Below are 19,153 nucleotides of genomic sequence, written 5' to 3'. Positions count from 1 at the left end.
AGTTGATAGAGGCGTGTCCAACATCACTGACAAGAACACCTCAAAGGTGAAGCTTATACTTCATCACGGCATCCCATCAGGAGAAACAACAGAGTTCCCACAGTAGTGACGCTCAGTTTGATTCCTGGGTAAGGTAGCAACAGACGGATCTTGCCATTATACAATTACATATTTCCCTTTGCAAGTGGACTTGAGGGTCGGTACCCTGACATTGTGCAAAACTCCAGTTCTCAGTCAACGTTTTACCTAATGCTTCCAACATCCATTGATGATGCTTGCCTAAACCAATTATTTCATTGATAGTTGCGAAACGACCACTTTCTAATTGTCTCATTCCTCCATTTATTAGCTAGAATTGTTCTATAAAGAGATTTCCCTCCTCAACTGGGGCTATTTGGCCACAATGAAACACAGTTCCTAAAGAAGAAGCAGGATAAATGTTCAAACATAGTAAATAATCTTGACAGAAAATTCAGAGGCAGAGACGGGACACCAGCAGTGGCTCAGTGGGCAGAGCCAGACCTGGCACTGTTGAGGGGAGGGGAGTATGTGGGAGGTGGGTGCACCCAAGACCCACCAGCATCCTTCATTTGTTTGATAGACATCTACAGCTCCAGGTGAATTGGCAGATGGAACAATGGTCAAGGCAACAAATTGTCAGAAGTAGCCACTGATTTTCCTTTCTTTCTCTTTTAATATCTCATGGATTGATTTTTTTTTCACTATTGAATAGTTTGACAGCACTTTAAGCTCACTCAGCTGTTTTCAGAATTTGGGGGGCTTTTGGTTTCTTTAAATTCTACTCTTATACAACCTTTTTAAAAGCACTTGTCAGTCTTTTTGTTCAGCTTTAAAGTTTTAGATTTCAAAATCATTTTCAGGCAGTCTTGGCTGCCCCAGTGGCTTTACAATGTTGTCATAAATTTTTAAATTTGTCTCTAGTGCTAAGTGAAACGCCAAAATGAAAGGTCAAAATGAACATTCTCTTTAATAACTTTGGTTACACCCAATGGTGATTTTTTTTTTTTACAGCTTTGTAAAACTTATTTCAGGGACTACTATCTGCAATCTATTTTTGCCTTTAAATTTTTAAAATGCATTTAAATCGGGCTTCCCCGGTGGCGCACTGGTTGAGAGTCTGCCTGCCAATGCAGAGGACACGGGTTCGAGCCCTGGTCTGGGAAGATCCCACATGCCGCGGAGCAACTAGGCCCGTGAGCCACAGCTACTGAGCCTGCGCGTGTAGAGCCTGTGCTCCACAACAGGAGAAGCCACGACAATGAGAAGCCCGCGCACCGTGATAAGGAGTGGCCCCCGCTCACCACAGCTAGAGAAAGCCTACACACAGAAACGAAGACCCAACACAGCCAAAAATAAATAAATAAATAAATTTATTTTTTTAAAAAATGCATTTAAATCAAATACTGCTTACTTTATATATTCAGCAATATGTCTCACACTTTTATTCCATATTGACTTTGTATTTAAGTGGTTTCCATAAAGAAAAACAAAATTTCCAACAGTGACAAGGGCATGACAAGCCTTTTATTGGCTATTCCTGAAAACAACCTTAATATTTCAAATGTTATCCTAAGACTGGAATGTGAAATAAAGAGGTGAGAAATCATTGCATAAGTCATTTCCAAGTTCCATTCGTCAGAGGCGTGCCTGTAGCTCCCACCCTGTGCGTGTTCCTCACTGTTGGATGGTGCTGTGACTTCAGTTGGACAAATCATTGTCAGAAAAGCACTGAGTCTTTCATTTAGCTATTCTTTGTTTCAAGCAGCAAAGTCACTATTGTGAAAAAAGTCACTCAAGATGAGACTTACTAAGGGTACCCTGCAGTGCATTGGGAGGCCTGCAGCAGCTTCCCTGGACCTCTTATTTGTGCCAGCTAATTTACATGGGGTCAGGGTTGGGACTGAAGGGCTTTCTAGGAGAGAGCCAGGATCCAGGTTTGGGCATATTCAGGCTGTTAACAGGCTGAGAGGCTTGTGGCAGATGCCAAATCCTGACACAAGAAGGGTCTCTCTCTCTCTCTCTCTCTCTCTCTCCCCACTCCTTCCTACCCAGAATCCAATGTCCTTCCTATTTTGAAACAACATCCCTTGTTCATGGACTCTGCCCTTTACGTCAAAGGACTCCAACCTTCTATTGATTCTATGAGCAACCAACGTTCTTCCCTTCCATTCCTCATCTGCTTAAGTTTGTCATCGCCCATTTCTGTTGTATGAAACCGGAACCCAGACTGAACTGGGACCCCGAAAATATAAATCCTCCTGAAGGAAAGAAAACTGTGTTGTTGTAAGCCAAACTTGGCAACTGAACCTGAGAGTGGGAGAGGAATAATGGTTCTTACCCTGCTGGCTCTTAGTCAAGCTCCTTCAAAGCCAGTGATCGTGGCAACAAGAGCTGAGACACCCGGGGCTCAAGCATCTCTGCTGTGGGTCCCTCTGACTCGGTCCAGGGGCCGATTTCCCTACACATTTCCTGTGGAACATGAGCCCAGCAGTTCACTGGGTGGCAGCCAAGGGGGGCCAGGGAAGGGGGGCCCAGACCAGCACCAGATAGTGGCCTGAAGACACAGGATACCCTTGAGGGCAGCTGCCTAAGTAGAACAGGGGGAACGTGGCTTTCACAGAGGGCCCAGGAGAGGAGGAAGTAGTGGCCCAGAGGCTATGGCACGAGAAGATTGAGCTACTAGGCGGTGCAAGTTGATGGTGAAGGAGAGAGGCTCTGGAGACAGCCTTCACGGAGTTTAATATCAGCACGGCCACTTCCCAGCTGTGTATCTTTGAAAAAGTAATTTCCCCTCTCTGTCTCCATCTCCTCATGTGTAAAATGGGATGATATTGGGTTGGCCAAAAAGTCCGTTTGGGTTTTTCATAAGATGGTACGGAAAAACCCAAACGATCTTTTTGGCCAACCCAATATTAAGTGTACCTGCGTCAAAGGGTTGTTGTGGGGATTAAATCAACTAATTCTTGTTCAGTGCTTGTACCGCATACCTAGCAAGTACTCAGTAAATGTTGTCATTAGGAGTGATTGATAAATGCACTGTTTTAGTATCTATGGTTCTGTGGAGGAAGGCGGGAAGGGAGGAGCTAGCCAATCAGGGAAAGCCCACTAGATGTGTTAGGATGACCTCATTTGAACCCACAGGCTATTGAAGCTTAAGGATATTCAGAACACCTGAAAACTCAGCTGGTTGCAACCCTAATGCAGTCTAGAGCAAACGGAACTCTCACGCACTGGGATGGGAACATAAATTGTTTGGCAGCATCCAACTAGAGCTAAACATTTGCTCCTCTAGGACTCAAATATTATACACCTACATATACACCCAACAGAGATTCATGCATGTGGCCACCAAGAGACCCATGTAAGAATGATCATAAAAGCGTTATGCACAATAGCCCCAAAAAGGGAAACAACCTAAATTCCCAGCAACAGTGGAACAGATAAATTTAATTGTGATCTCTATCTATCTATAGATAGATATCACAATTGAATTTATTTATTTAAATTAAATTACTAATTTATTTATTTATATATGTGAGACTATGTATATATAGTATATATAGTATTGTATACAGTCTCACATATATAGTGAGGAAACACACACACACACACACACACATATATATACAATTCTTCAGTAATGAAAATAAGCAAACTAAAACTATGCCCAACCAACAAAATGGATGAATCTCAAACATAATTTGAGTAAAAGATACCAAGCAAGCACCAAAGACTGCTCACTGATGATTCCATTTATAGAAAGTTCAAGTTCACAACCAGGCAAAACTTACGCTATTAGAAGCCAGGAGAGTGGGAGGTATCTGGCTGAGAGGGGACATGAAAGGAGTTTCTGGGGTGCTGGTGCAGTTCTATTTCTTGATCTGGGTGCTAATGGGTATGCTCACTTCGTGAAAATTTATCATACTCTGATGATCTGTGTATTTTCCTGTATGTACATTACACGTCAATAAAGATTTACTTTTTTAAAATGGCTGGAAAACATTGCTTTTAATTGGTTCATGCTCAAGCAACTTATTTGCTTCTCCCCATTAAATGTCAGGCACAGCACTAAGCACAGAGGGGATCCAAGGTGGCCCAGACACAGCCCTCACTCCTCAACACGGCACATGTGATTGAGCCTCTGCCCTTTCTGGTCCAAGTCCTTCCCTCATCGCAGGCCTGAGTCTCAGGTTGCTGATTCCACAGAGGAGTTTTCCACCATAGGCTTGAGTATCAGAACTGTCAGAGCAGGCCCCTTAGCCAGAGACACCTCCAAGTTTCCTATCAGCTCCTTCCCCTTCCTGCTCTGCACCCTCCTACCTCCCATTTATTGTGTGCCAGGGGCTGTGCTAAGTACTTTACATGGATGAGCCCCCATTTGAACTTCCTGGACCTTCCTCTGCTGGGCCCAGCCCTCCCCACACACCCCCAGGGAGAGGGATGAGAGTGGAATTCAACTTGGCTTTAAACAGATGTGGTTTCATGTGCTGGTTCTACCTTCTCCTAGCCACGTGACCTTGGGCAAGTCATTCCACCTATCTGAGCCTTTGTTCCCTCATCTGGTAAAGAAAATTCCACTGGTACCTACTTCACAGGGTCATTGGGATTACCAAGGGGGCTAATACATGTAAAGTGCTTAGCACAGCACCTGGCACACACTAAATGGTAGTGACAATGGTTCAAATGTCCCAGATATACATTAATTTAAATTTCATAGGGAAAGGTCTCAAACAACAGATGTAAACAGCCCAAACCTCACAGTGAAAGAAAGTCTTAGCCAGAGGATGAGGGCAGAGGCATGGGCCCCCTTGCCTCCTCCTTGCCCTCTGAATCAATGACTTGGAGAATTCTGTTAGGAGGACATGGGGGAACAGGAACTCATGGGCATTGCTGACTGGAGAACAGACTGTGTAGCCAATCTGAGAGCAACCGGAGGGACTCAGCAACATTAGGTCTACTCATGACCTGGTTCAGGGGTCTACAAACTTGCAGGCCAAATGTGGCCAGACCCTGTCTTTGTAAATAAATATTTATTAGGACATAACCACGTACATTCACTTACATATGACCTATGGCTGCCTTAGTGCTACAATGGCAGAGTTGGGTAATTGCAACAGAGCTGTATGGACCACAAAGTCAAAAATACCTACTATCTCACTCTTTATGGAAAATTTGCCAATAGATACAAGTATATGTATAACTGAATCACTTTTCTGTACACCTGAAACTAACACAACATTGCTAATCAACTATACTCCAATATAAAATAAAATTCTTTAAAAATAAATTTTAAAAAAAAAGAAAGAAAATTTGCAAACCCTGACCTAGGACGCACTGACCCCACTCCTGCAGGGAGAAATCCTCCTGCAGATCTGCAAGAGGTGCTCACTGTTACACTGCCAATTGGGGGTCCATCTCCAGGGACTCAAAAAGTAAAATGTAGACAATACACAATGTGGAATATAATTAAAAGCAAAGAACCAGATATACATACAGCAGTATGGGTGGTTCTCAATATTGGGCTGAGGGATAGAAAACCAAAAAATGAGAAATAGAATAATGAAAATAACTAACACTTTTTGAGCATTTAGCATATGCCAGGCAGTGTTCTGAGTGCTTCGTATTACCTCACTTAATCTTCCAGATAGTTCTACGACGTAGGAACAAATATACCATCCCATTTCACAGATGGAGACATTGAGCCACCAAACGGCTAGTGAGAGACAAAGCTGGGGTTTTGAACTCAGGCAGTTTGAGTCCAGAGCCTGTACTCTTGACTGCTACACTGTACAGAACACAGTACTTCTCTCTATATTAAAACTACGTACACCAAAAAGGTAAATTTTATGTGTATTTAACCACAATAAAAAAAAAAAAAAAAAGAAACACACATCCACATACAAAGCAACATTATGTATTCAGGATGTTTACGCAACACGCTGCGAAGGCTGCCTCCATGCTGGCAGAATGGGGGGAGGGATGAAAGTGATGGGGTGGGGGGGGGGGGTGTAAAACACAGACAAATGGTAGTTGCCTGCTATGAACTGAGACTCCATTCGGCGCCCCTGAGATCCATACTGTCTTCAGCTTTAAGATGTTTAAGGAGAATTCTAGCACTCCCAGTCCAGCAAGAGGGTCCGATCGCAGACCGTGCCCGGTGCTGCCAGCTGCCTGGTCCCCCACCCTCCTCGCCCTCACCTGCGGCCTGGCAGCTCAGTGGGCCATCCCGGCAGCCACCAGCAGTGCGGGAACTGGGGCTGGCACAGGGGGCCTGGCAGGGCACGGCGGGCTGGCTGCCTTATCGCTCCGGACAGAACAAACAGCGTGGGGCCTGACACGGGCCTTCCCCATGGCCGCAGCGGGGCAGCCAGCTTTTTTTCCTGACCATCTTTGAGCTCGAGATCAGACACAGGGAAAGATTAAAACAAATATGAATTTAATCAAGGGATTCTGCTGTCCTGGGGTGGAAACAGGAGCCTGCTGACATAAAGAGGGGCTGAAGCGCTGGGGAGCCAGAGTCGAATCAAAGCCGCTTGCTTACCACTAACCGCTCAGATGATCCATATCATAACAACAAAAAAGAAAAACAATTATTTATTCTTTTTGATGTTGCAGCTCAGCAGCAACTTGCTTTTTGAAGAGAGCAAGGTCAAAACCAAGTTATTGTTTTTGCCTGAAACTTTGACAGGAACTCTGAGTTCTTCCGTGTGACCTACTTAGATGAGGGATGTGGGAAACTTGGAGATGTTCATTTCTTCTGGGCCACGGATTAGGGCCTCCTTTCTTCTCCTGCCCTCCCTCCTCCTCTCCGTTGCTCGAGCCCCTGTCTTCCTGTTAAGGACCTGAATAAGATGTCCTGGGGAACACAAAGGCCGCCAAGCAAAAGTTGTCTCCTCCAGGAGAGCCTGAAGCCAAGCTCTCTGGATGCACTCCTCCGGGCCAGGCCGGAGAAAAGTCACCCTTCCACTGCCTGAGTCACTCCCCAGACACTACTACATCCCCAAAGGCCAGGGACACGACCAGGAACAAATCAGATGCGGCCTCTGTTCGAAGAGAGTTCACCTTGCATGAGAGCAACGTGATTAAACAACAGGTTATAATCCAGGGGATTACATCACCACAGGGGTTCCTGAGAAAACAGGCTCCTGTAATCCAGACCAGAAATCCACAGGCACCCGCTCCGTGGAAGTGGCATTTAAGCTAAACCTCAAGGATGAATCGAGGCTGGCCAGGGGAGGTGGGAGGAAGTGTTGGGGGCAGAGAGAAAGCAAGCGTTAGGCCAGCAGGTGAAAGAAAGTGAGTCCAAGGAACTGAAGGCACTTCTGCCCTGTGGGCGTGGGTCTCCAGGTGTTAAGGGGAGGGGAGAGCCTGGGGCCTGGAGGTTGGACAGGGACCAGCTCCTGGGACGGGGGTTGGGTGGGAGCTTGTTAGACCACAGCAAGGAGTCTGAGTTTCCTCTTCACGGAGATGGGGAGCCACAGCCGAGGCCTTTCAGTGGGGAGCAATGTGGCCAAGTTTGCTTCAGAAGGAGGGATTGCAGGGTCACAAGACTGGAGATGAGAGGTGATGCTGGCAGGGGCCAGAGAGGTGTCAGGGGAGGTGGGGAGAAGTGGAGAGCTTTGGGAAGTTTGCACAGAGTACCAAAACAAGACCCTGTGGGACCGAGGGCGAGAGGGGATGGTGCCAGTGTCTGCCTTCGTTGCCTGAGAGGAGGCATGCTGGGCGGGGAGGTGGGGGAGGGGTGATAAATTACATTTTGAGCTTCCGCCCAGGTGGAGGCATCTGGTCGGATGCTTGGTTCTGGAGCTCAGGAGACAGGGGCCTGGGCACGCAGATTTAAGAGGACGCAGCACCTGTAGACCTCATCGTCCCTGTCTGCCCTTCAGCCTTTAGCTGGTGCCTCCTTGGATTTGGATTTTGAAGTTGAAACCCTGGTGAGTCCCTCATACTGTGCCAAGCCCTGGGGGGGAATCAAAAAGCACCATCAGACACAACTCCCACCCCATCAGATCAGTCTCGTTCAGAAGCCAAGAGGGGTGACACGCTGTGTCCCAGGATGGGTTCCCCCGAAGCAGAGCCTGAGACAAGAATACGACTATAAACAGCTTATCAGGGAAGTGGTCCCAGGAAGCCCCAGTAGGGACGTGGGGAAGTGAGGCAAGAGGAGAAGCCAGCCAATACGAGATGGGTTACTGAGCAGGTGACTGCTGTGGGCGAAATGGGTTCCATCCCGACCAGACCCCTGGGACCTGCCTGAGGGGTGTCCCACCCAAGGCGTAATGAAGCTGAGAGATTCATCCACCATTTGAATCCTCCACTAAGGCTGTCCTCCACTAAGGCTGCTCCTGGGACACTTCGGGCCCGTCCCATGTGGGGCCAGTCTCCCCCTGGCACTCAGAGAATGAGCTCAGATAGTTGCACAGTTCTCTGTGGTGAGAAGCCAGAAGTGGGAGCTGTGAGTAGCAGGGCATCCACCATGTCTGCTGCAGGCAGCAAGTCACCAAAATGAGTGAGTGCCCAATAAATGAATGGATTTTTGCTATTTAAAAAAATAAACTACAGAGAGCATTTTCTCCAGACTCCCCAACTGCAAGAAGGAAATATAAGAGGGCATAAGAAAAAGCAAGAAATAAATATAATTGACCCCATTTCCACCCCATCAAGGGCCAGACAGAAGCTCAGAGAAGGGACACATCTGAAAATATTCCAGAGAAACACCTCCACATCCAGAGAACAACAAAATGGTTTCATTGAATATGTTAAAGATGTTTACTCCATTTCTTGCTCGAGGGAAGCAGGGAATGTTTCTTTCAACGAAGGAGTAGTATGCTGGGGGAGAACGGGGTCCGGAAGCTGGTGAGGGGACCCTGGAGGCTGGCATGTTGGACGCTTCATTCTTTTTTTTTTTTTTTTAGAAAAGTGAAATTTTTTTTAATAAAAATGCAAAATTCAAGGTTTTTAACTGTTAGAGTAAACAGATATACAATTACTCTGGCAAATTGTTAGCAAAGTTTCTCAATGCTTATTCTTTTTTTCTTTTTTTTACATTTATTTATTTATTTTTGGCTGTGTTGGGTCTTCGTTTCTGTGCGAGGGCTTTCTCTAGTTGCGGCAAGCGGGGGCCACTCCCCATCGCGGTGCGTGGGCCTCTCACTGTCACGGCCTCTCCCGTTGCGGAGCACAGGCTCCAGACACGCAGGCTCAGTAGTTGTGGCTCACGGGCTTAGTTGCTCCGCGGCATGTGGGATCTTCCCAGACCAGGGCTCAAACCCGCGTCCCCTGCATTGGCAGGCAGATTCTCAACCACTGCGCCACCAGGGAAGCCCCTCAATGCTTATTCTTAATGCTATACTTATCTCCCCATGCACCAGTAACTGGCACCTGTCTAAGGACCATATGTTGAAGAGTACATATGTTAAAGAGGTTGTATTATCTCATTTAGCCCTCGTAGAAATCCTACAATGTAGTTAATATTTCCATTCTACAGATGAGGAAACCGAGGCACAAAGCAGTTATCTGGCTAATGAGACCAAATTAGATCCTTCAGCGGTCAATTAGCTTTGCAAAGAGGAAAACCTCTATTTTATGACCGTGGAAGTGTAGCTCACCTAGTCATTGTAAAGTTAAGAGTAGCTTAAGAAAAACAGGATGCTGCATTCTTTGCTGGCGATTCTCCAGTGGCCCCCATGGCAGACCTTACCACTTCCACATCCGCTGTGGCCCAACTGGCAACTTCCAGCCCCTGTGCAACCAGAGCCCCGGCCAGAAGCGAATTACCATCCCCTAGGGAATAGCCCCCACGAACAATGGACAGGGAGTTGGTGGGTGGTTACCCCAGCCCCTCTCCCCATGAGGTAACACAGAGGGCTGTGCTTCACGCCATTTCCAGCCGTCCCAGTGGCACTGAGCTCTAGGGGCTCGCCTTGGAAGCTGGCTTCTGGCCACCTTCCTTCCCTGCCTCACTTACAGAAGTGTGCTGAAGCCAGCTCAGACCAGCCCATGAGAACCCCTTCTCCCATCTCTTCCCAGCTCCTCATTCAGGTACATCGTGCCAGTAGCTTGAAATCAACCATGGTGGAAACATTTACACCATGAAAACTGGCAGACACTAGAAATCAGGGTGTTTTTTTTTTTTTTTTCAGGGAGCCAGTTTACTAGCACAGCACGGCTCCCCTATCAGTGTTTCTTGGCATTACCTCCCAGATAAATTAACTTGCACCCAAACCCTTGCTCAGGATCTGCTCCTGGGGAAACGAAAATGAAGACAGCTCCCCTGAGTCTGGAGACCAAGAATGGTCATCTGGGTCACACGGTGGTGTCACAGAGGCAGGAGGCCTTTTTCCACTCCTTACATTATACTCCAGCCTCTTCTCCTGCAGGCCCTCCTTCCCCACTACCCACACACCCAGCATAGCCACATCCATCCCCCTCCCTCCCAGCACCCTCAGTGGACATCTATTGTTTATACCCACTCAGTAACCATTCTCTTTCTGCTACTGAATGTGCCCTGCTTTTCTTTGGGGAAGGTGCTGATTTGTTTCCATGGTCCCAATTCTTCTCCCCTCTCCACACCAAAACCCTTCGCCTTCGGACTTCATAGTTTATCTCCTTAAAGAAGCAAAGTGTATATTCCCACCTCTGGAATCTGGGCAGAGTCCTGTGACTTGCTCTGGGCAATGAAATGAGGCAGAACTGATGGTGTGTCCAGTCCGAGCCTAGGCCTTATGAGGGCATCACTGTTTCTCATCTTGTGACTTTGCTGTCACCCCGAGGAGGACATTCTGGGCTGCTCAGCTGGTTCCAGGAGGAGAGGAAGAGAGAATGGGAACAGAAGCATCCCACCTAACTGCCTCAGATAAGCCCAGCCTGAAGCAGAGCCTCCAGCCAAACCACAGACATGCGAGCAATAAACATTTCCTGTTGCAGGCTACCAGGTTCTGTGGTTGTTTGTTACGGTAGGGAACCATCCCCACCCATTCTCAGTCCACGTGGTTCAGGGGGAGGGAGAGCTGACCCCATCTCCCAGCTCCAGAAAGGACAGGTACCAATCAGTACACTCTGTGCCCTGGCACCCTGGCCTCAGTTGCTATTTCACAAAAGGGCATGTGATCCAAGCCAGGCCAATGAGACCCAACCCTGGGACATTTTCTGGGACTCCTGGAAAAGAGGTACTTGCTTCCCACTGGGGTTGCATAGGTGCTGGGATGTCAACCAGTTGTTGTGGGCAGACTTCTTGCCACTACAAAGGAAGTGACTTCTGGAGAATGGATCCATTGTGTGCTTGTGAACTAGCTCTCCTCCCACAAAGAAAAAAGAAGAAGAAGAAGGAAAGAAAGCCCTGGTTTGCAGCATTTGCCAGTTTCCATGATATAAATACTCCCACTATGGCCAATTTCATGCTACCAATGATTTAACAACACTGCCCAAAATTCCTGAATGTTTTACAGTTGGCTCCAGCGCATGCCTGGAATGGAACCTATACCATGGAAAACAGAGCCAAAAGATGGAGAGATAGACAGTATCCTGGTGATATTATTTGAGCCTCTGGATCAAGCCATGCCTGAAATTCATTAGCGCCCTGAGACTTTACTCTCATGTGAGCCAACAACTTCCTTTGCTTTTTTAAGCCAGTCTGATTTGGTTTTCTTGTATTTGTAACTGAAAGAAGACTGATTAATACACACCCCCTCATGCTCCTCCATGCTTCCATACCTTGAGAAATAATAATAAATAATTTTAAAAATAATAACAGTAACAAAGCAAGCCTTTATTGAGCACGAACTATGTGCCATGCACTTATAGAAAAGTTCAACCTTACAAGATAGACATCATTGTGTCCACTTTTTAGATGAGCAAACTGAGGCATGGAGAGGAACTTGCCTTGAGGTCTTCCACTTGAGCCATTCTGCCTCATGGGGGCCCCCAAAGCTCCAGACTCACTTCCTCTCAGCCATAAGTCTACTGGAAAATAGAATTCCCTTTCCCTAACTCACAAAAATAGTGGGTCTGACCTTCATTGCCCCAAATTGGGACAATGGGCATACTTGAACCATTTCCTGTGATCACGGGATGGATATATGAGTTAGCTTAGGCCAGGGTCACAATCCATGCCCTAGGTCTGGGTGTGAGGTCAGTCCCACCCAGACTATACAGACTGAGTCTGGAGGAGGAGTGGTTTCCCCAAGGAAAATGGGGACATTCTTACCGGAAGAAGCAAGAATGATTGCTGAACATAAAAACAACAAATTCCCGTGATATCCATATCCATTCTAGGCCACCATCCAACTCTAGACGGCCATTATTTCTCACCTGGTCTTCTGGACAACTCCCTGACTTCCTCCTCCCCATCTTAACTGTCCTCTACACAGCTCTGAATCTTTCCACTTCACTCCAAAAGAAAAAAACAAACACACACTTCAATGGCTCTCTATTGTCTAACCCATAAAAATCCAAGGCCCTAGACCTGAAACTCAAGACCTTCCCTGCTCTGACCCCAACAAAACTCTTCAGCCTCATTGCCTCCAGGTTTCCTTTCCCCACTTACCTGACATTTCATCCAAACCAAACTAGCTGCTGTTCTTCTAACCTATGTTTTCTCTCCTCTGAGCCTCTAGCTCATGCATTGCCCTTCCCCTGGAATGCTCACCTGTTCCCCTCTTCGTTTCTCTGAGACCCTGAAATCAAGCCCATCAGGAGGGTTCATATTCTGCTGAATCCATGCCAACTCCAATTCTCCAGCCCAGCCACTCCTGCTTCTGACTCCGAGCCCTTCATCATCTGGTCCTCCTCAGCGTTCATCTCCTGGTGTAGCTTCTCTGTTGAGGAAGCTATGAGTTCCTGTGAGTGACAGTATCGTAAGCATGAGATCAGGCCTCCTAGGCAATCAAGCCAGCCTTGCCATTGATCAGGATTCTTTCAATTGCAAGAAACCCAAGTCAAACGCTTTAAGTACAAACAGCAATTGGCTCAGCTGTTTACACACACGCAAAACGGGGATACCTACACAGCTGGATTCAGGGTTTCATTCTCTCTCCCCCTCTTCATGTGTTGTTTCTACTTTCCTTGACCTGATGGCCTCATTTCCTCCTACTGTAGCTTCCTTTATGCAGCTGGAGAAGGTGGTTTCTAGGGATTCCAGCTTACAGCATCCTTAGAACTTGGGTCTCAGAAGATGGAAAACCATCTTTCATGACAATTCTGGCAGCAAAATTCTGGGGAGGACTCTGGCCTGGTTTGGGTCCTATGACCCCCCCTTAAGCCAGTCAATCACTGTGGCCTGAGGAGTAAGATTCTCTGATTGGTCAGGCCTGTGTCACATGGGCCCAGCAGGTGCCACACCCCCTTTAGAACTACACGGAATAGGCCCCCAGGAAAGAGGGCCTGTTGTCAGAAGACAAGGAGAGAGAGAAAAAAGACAGTCGACTTACCCCAGTACCCCAACATCACCCAAGCAGGAGAACTGGTTCACAGCGTGGATTGTCAACTTGGTTGTTGCTGACAATGATGGCTGAAGCGATCTAGATGGGGACAACAACAACGGTAGTTCAGATTTGTTGAGTACCAGCGTGCGGGCACTATTCTAAGCACTTTACATGTCGTAAGTCATTTACTCTTCATAACAACCCTATGAGCTAAGTACAATTATTAGTCCCATTTTACAGATAAGAAAAGTGAGGCACAAAAAGGGTAAGTCATTTTCCCAAGGCCCCCCAGTTAAGAAGTTGAGGAGCCAGGATTCAAACTTCAGGAATGTGGTCCCAGAGCCTGTGACCCCCCCAATGTGCATTACTGTCCACAAGGGGAGCTTGGTGGTGTCGGGTGTGCACCATACACACAGGAGAGCAGGAGAAATCCACCCCCACACAGTTAGAACCTCTAATCTGCCCAAATTCTCCTTCATTAAAATAGCCCAGGGGCCTGGCAGGCCACTTCTGCCTGGCTCTGTCCCAAGGGAGGAAGAGCGATGTGACATCCCAGCCCTTGCCACAGCACCACCCCTCTCCCCCTCCAGAGAGCCTGCACCCCTCAGTATCCAGGAGTTCTCCACCTCTCAGCACCCCGAGCTCCTCACTCAGCAACAGGCACAGCAGGGAGATGAGGCACCAGAATTACTGGGAGGCTATGGGGACACAGGATGCTTCAGAGGCCCCAGTGCCAAGAACAAAAACCAGAGCCCCACGGACATCATGGGAGAGGGATGGGGAAGAGACAGGCAGACAGGCAAACAGACAAAGTGGGAGACACACAGGGAAAGAGCAAAGGCAGAAAGTAAAAGAAAGTAAAAGACACCCCCTCCCTTGTCCACCTGTCAACACATCTAACTCTCCCCTCGCTGGGGCTGAGAACAAGATGGGGAAAAAGGAAGACTTTTTAACACCAGCAGGTAAATGTTGGGCGGCTACTTTTCTTTAGTTTCAAGTCTCCTCAAGTCTCAGATGCACGGCAAGAGCCTCCAGAGGAGAAGTGAGTAAAGACACGCCCACGGGGGGATGTCCCTCACTTAACAGCAATGGACCTGATGCTCAGGGAGCCCCAGGATCACTTCTCGGCCAAGGCTCCAGAGGCCAAAGCCCATGGCCACTGAGCCCTGCAACGTGGCAAAGGGAGAAGGCGGAGGGACAGTGTGGAGGGAATGTGCCAGACCCTGTCCAACTCTCTCATCAGGATCTGAACTCCCTTCTGACCCCATGTCACACACGTCCCCCATTCTCGCAGAATATCTGAGTCCTCCTGTGGAACATGGACTTGAGGGCTTGCTTGTCCCTAACCTGCCGTGTGACCTTGATTAAGCCCTTCCCCTCCCAGGACCTCAGTCTGCCACCTGTACAGTGAGGGCCCTTTTAGGCCTGGCACTCTGGGGGGCCTGTGAGTCTGTCGGCCTTCACCAACCTTCAAAGCCAGTGATGCCCTCACAAGGACGCTGCAGCATCCCCCAAATGTCCACCCGGCCCCTCCCCTGGAAGCCCCCTTACACAGTCCAGTTTTCTGCCTCTTTCCTTCCCCACCTATCAAATCTTAGCTGTCCCATTCCCTCAAGGCCTTGCCAAGGAACTGACCAACCATCCACAGGGACTAAGATGACCCCTGGGGAAATGGGAGGGGAGGCAGGAGCTGAGTGTAGTCCGGTGCACCACCCCTGCTGGAGAACACGGCGGCGGCACAGGACAGGCCAGGCCTTTTGGCTGATGGTGGGCATTTAAGACAGTACGTGCCATGGAAGGACGTCTGTAGGCTCCCCCACCCCTCTGAGTCCCCTAGAACAGCGGTCCCCAACCTTTTTGGCACCCGGGACGGGTTTCCTGGAAGACAATTTTTCCACGTGGTGGTCGGGGGCAGGGGTTCAGGCGGCAATGCAAGCGATGGGGAGAGATGGGGAGCGCAGATGAAGCTTCGCTTGCTCCCCCACCGCTCACCTCCTGCTGTGTGGCCCGCTTCCCAGGTTCCTAACAGGCCGAGGACCGCTACTAGTCCGCAGCCCGCGGGTTGGGGACCCCTGCCCTAGAACAGAGCTGATCCCTGGCTGAGAGAGAGTGTGCGGGCAGAATTGCAGGTCAGAAAACCCCTCCCCAGGTCCTGAGAGACAGACCTTGAAGCCTTAAAGAAGGGCGAGCGGGAAGGGAGGCTGACCCGTGGGCACCTTGGCCTTCTTCTCACGGATGACGGACGTTGGCAGCCAACGAAGGCGCTCGGACCCTTACGTGATGGAACGACGCGTCGCACAACACAGCCTGTGCCAAATGTCAGCCACGTGGCACAGCTCCCCGCCCCCATTCCCAAAAACCAAAGACATCCCTTCCAGAGAAGAAAGAGGAGGGAGCCTCATCATTAACAGCGCTGGAGGCAAGGTAAAGGCACCCGCCCGCTCAGCGCACCCTCGCCCATAATTATGCCAGCCAGGCTTTCATCCCCACGCGCACGCGGAAAGTTTATTGTTGTCTTTCGGCCTTTTTTCAGTCTCCTCTGCCTTTTATGCAAGGGGAAGGGTGCTGAGGGGGTCAAAGCATCCTCCCCCAGCTCCTCTCCTTGCTTCAGTCCTTTTAGAAAAACACCCAAAGCCATAATTTGTCTTAGAATTTCTTTTGAAACAGCTACAAGAAAGACGAACGACTGCTCTTTTCCCTCTGTTTCTGATTCCAGCCATCCCTTTATCTGGCTTTCATTAGAGCCTCGGCCGCGCCTCTTTTGTGGGAGAGACTTGAGGGAGCCGAGGCAGTTTCCCAGCCGCTGTGATGTTGCTAAAGATTAAAAAGGAGCTTTGAAGCTGCACCAGTTCTCTCTGCGCCCCCTCGGTACAGGACCTCAGAAAGACCCAAGCCATCTGGCAAACCTGACATAAAGACAAAATAAAGTGATTGAAACAGTCTCTTCAAAGCCACAATGGCAGATTTGTTGATTTGGGCGTTATCTTTCATGCGAGGCCCTCAGAAGTCACCAGAACACCTAGGTAATCTCAGGCAGGCCTGACTGGAGTGGATGGAGCCTTCCAGGCCGAGGCTCAGAGAGGGGCCTGGCCATGCCGGGCGGGACTGACGGATGGATGGATGGAAGGCCACTGGAGGTGGGCCCTGCGCCCCCAGGGAGACTCCACAGTTGGATCCAGAGCCAGGCCCTGGCAATGGTTTCCAGTTAGGGCTGCTCACCCGGGCCCCCCTCTGGTGTCCCACCTCAGGAGGGGCGCCTGACACCGGCCAGACAGAGTCAGGACAGGACGGGAAGCTGATGCGAGGCTGTCCTGAGCAGGAGGGGAGTGGCAGGGAGATGAAAGGCCGCTGCCCTAATTGCAACCGACAGCCCGTTGGTAATGCCCTGGCAGCTTCCATATCAGAACCTGCTTCTCACACCTCCTGGCTGGGTGAAGCCTGGGCAGATGGCTGTCTGCCAGGGCCCTTGGGAGGGTCTCCATTGGCCGACTGAGCCTGGGACAAGCGAAGGTCTGGAGGAACAGAACCAAAGGCAACTCTGACCCAGTGCTGCATTAACACCCGGGCTGACATCCGCATAATCCAGAGGCGGGCCCTCTTGGGACCTCAGCTGGCCCTCCTGCAGAAGGGACAGGGCCTACTCTCATAGGCAGAGTTTCTCTTATTCTTTTGGGGAGCAGTGCCCAGAGACCAAAGCCTTGGTCATGGGTGCTCCACTGGCCTGGATGGGGAGCCTGGAGGAGCTGGCACCACAGGCAGTAGTACAACTGAAGAGACACCCCCATCCACACTGACTTTCAGTCCAGGAATTTGGGAGATACCACCCCGCATACCCACTACTGATGCAACTTCAGACAAATCATTCCTCTCTCAGTGCCTCGGTTATCCTAGTAAAATCTGAGAGTTGGAGTTCACCAGAGACATTCAGGTGCTGGGAAGAATTGGGTTCCATGAACATTCCTCAGGGGGCCAAGGTGGGGTCAAGAGAAAGCTGAGCGGTCAGTCCTCTGGGTCCCTGCTTCTCTGCTTTTATCTGTTAAACACATTAGGCTTCAGGTAAAATCTCCAGACTTGTTTTAAGGTTCTGCTGATAAAAACACACATATAATTTAAAAGTCGCAGACCTAGAGGGTCTCTGCTCCTTCCTTCTGACCTCCTTGAAGCTGTGATTCTAACTGGACCCTGATGAACTCAACTAAGAGCTACACTTCATTCTACCCAGTTTTAGCAAAATGATGAATTCGCAAAGTCTGATCAACAACCAAGAATCTATTGAAGACCTACTCTGCACTTCCACCCAGGAGAATGTAACACCTGCCTGTCTCCAGAAAAGATATCTAAGGGATGTCCACACTCACAGGGGGATGCAATAAACTGCCCTCTGTTTTCTAAACCACAAAGAGAGGGCCACTGGTCACAGGTCTGGGGGACAACTCGCCCATCCCCATCTTTCTTTACCTCCTCCCTCTGACCAGATGCAGGACTTGGGTCCCAGCTCCTCCTCCACTGCCCTGCCCTTTTCAGAGGGCCCAAGAGGAAATTTCTCATCACAGCTGGCCCCCAACCACCCTTCCTTCTTCCTAGAAGCCCAGCTGGCCCTGGCGCCAGGGTGGAGGCTCACAGCACAGACTTCCTGGCATCTCGGCAGTGATGTGCCAGCATGAGATTAGGCTGTGTGTCCTCTCAAAGAGAGGGAGGAAGTCCAGCTCCCAGAAAGGCGGGCCACAGAAGAGCACATGAGGAAGGGGGCAGCTGCCCAAAAACCCCATATGGGAGTCTTCCAAGTAGACAAAACATCTCTCCTTTTCTAATCATGCCTCCCCATCTTCTTTGTCTGGTGAACTCCTACTCATCCTTCAAAACCCATATCCAATATCACTCATTCTTTGAAGACTTTCTCTCCCTCATTTCACATGCCACTTCATACACACCTGTCTTAGGTAGCTCTGAAATTAAATGACAGTAATTTTTCCACGAAGAGGTCCTATGTCTGGAAATCAAAGAACCTCAGTTCAAATCTCAACTCCCTTATTTACCAGCTGTGAGACCTTGGACAGGTCTCTGAGCCCCAAGTTCTTCATCTGTAAAGTGGAGAAATAAAACTTTTCCTCTAGGGTGGTTTTGAGGATTAAATAAGGTAGTACACATTAAAGAGCCTGAAATTGTGTCCAATGCATACAGGTATGCAAGAAAAGTCAGCTTCATTCCTTCCCTAGCAGAGGGTGAGCATCTCAAGGGCAGAAACCAGGTCTTCATTCATTCATTCATTCATCATTCAGCCATCATCACTGAGCTCCTGTTAAGGAGCAAGCCCTGAGCCAAAAGCTAGGTTCTCCAGCAGGTTGCAAGACAGACACTGGCCAGATGCCCATCAATCTCACAGTTGGTCTTCTCCATGTATCTCCAGCACCCACTTTGGCTGACGCTGTCCCACCCTTCCCAGGTGGTTGGCTAAGGGCAGGCCTGCAGAGTCCAGGATGAAAGCTGCCTGCCCCCTAGGATTGTCCGCAGACATTTCTCCTACACTAGACATCCTTTGCAGACAGATCCTTGTCTGAACACTCTTGGAAGAGAGAGATGAAGAGATGCCATCACCCCACTCTCAGGGAGCTCCTGGTCCGATGCGGAAGACACTCACTTCATCCCTGGGGAGTTTTCAGCCTAATGGAAGAGACAAATACATAGTTCTCTACCTTGAAAACTCCCAATCT

At 49.0% G+C, this 19,153-nt stretch overlaps 1 long non-coding RNA gene across 1 annotated transcript in view; it reads right to left on the bottom strand.

Moving 5' to 3' along the window:
• Positions 1 to 19,153, bottom strand: part of LOC118884547 — a 61,479-nt gene that overhangs the window by 24,839 nt on the left and 17,487 nt on the right. The window contains exons 2-3 of the long non-coding RNA XR_005017331.1: positions 13,449 to 13,538; positions 12,668 to 12,858 (exon numbers count right to left, since the gene is read on the bottom strand). This is a non-coding gene — a long non-coding RNA (uncharacterized LOC118884547). The remainder of the gene's footprint in view (positions 1 to 12,667; positions 12,859 to 13,448; positions 13,539 to 19,153) is intronic.

The sequence above is a fragment of the Balaenoptera musculus genome, chromosome 19, assembly GCF_009873245.2.
Source record: "Balaenoptera musculus isolate JJ_BM4_2016_0621 chromosome 19, mBalMus1.pri.v3, whole genome shotgun sequence".
Lineage (NCBI taxonomy): Eukaryota > Metazoa > Chordata > Mammalia > Artiodactyla > Balaenopteridae > Balaenoptera > Balaenoptera musculus.
Note: the sequence above shows the minus strand (reverse complement) of the source record. Positions and strands in the feature narration are given on the sequence as shown.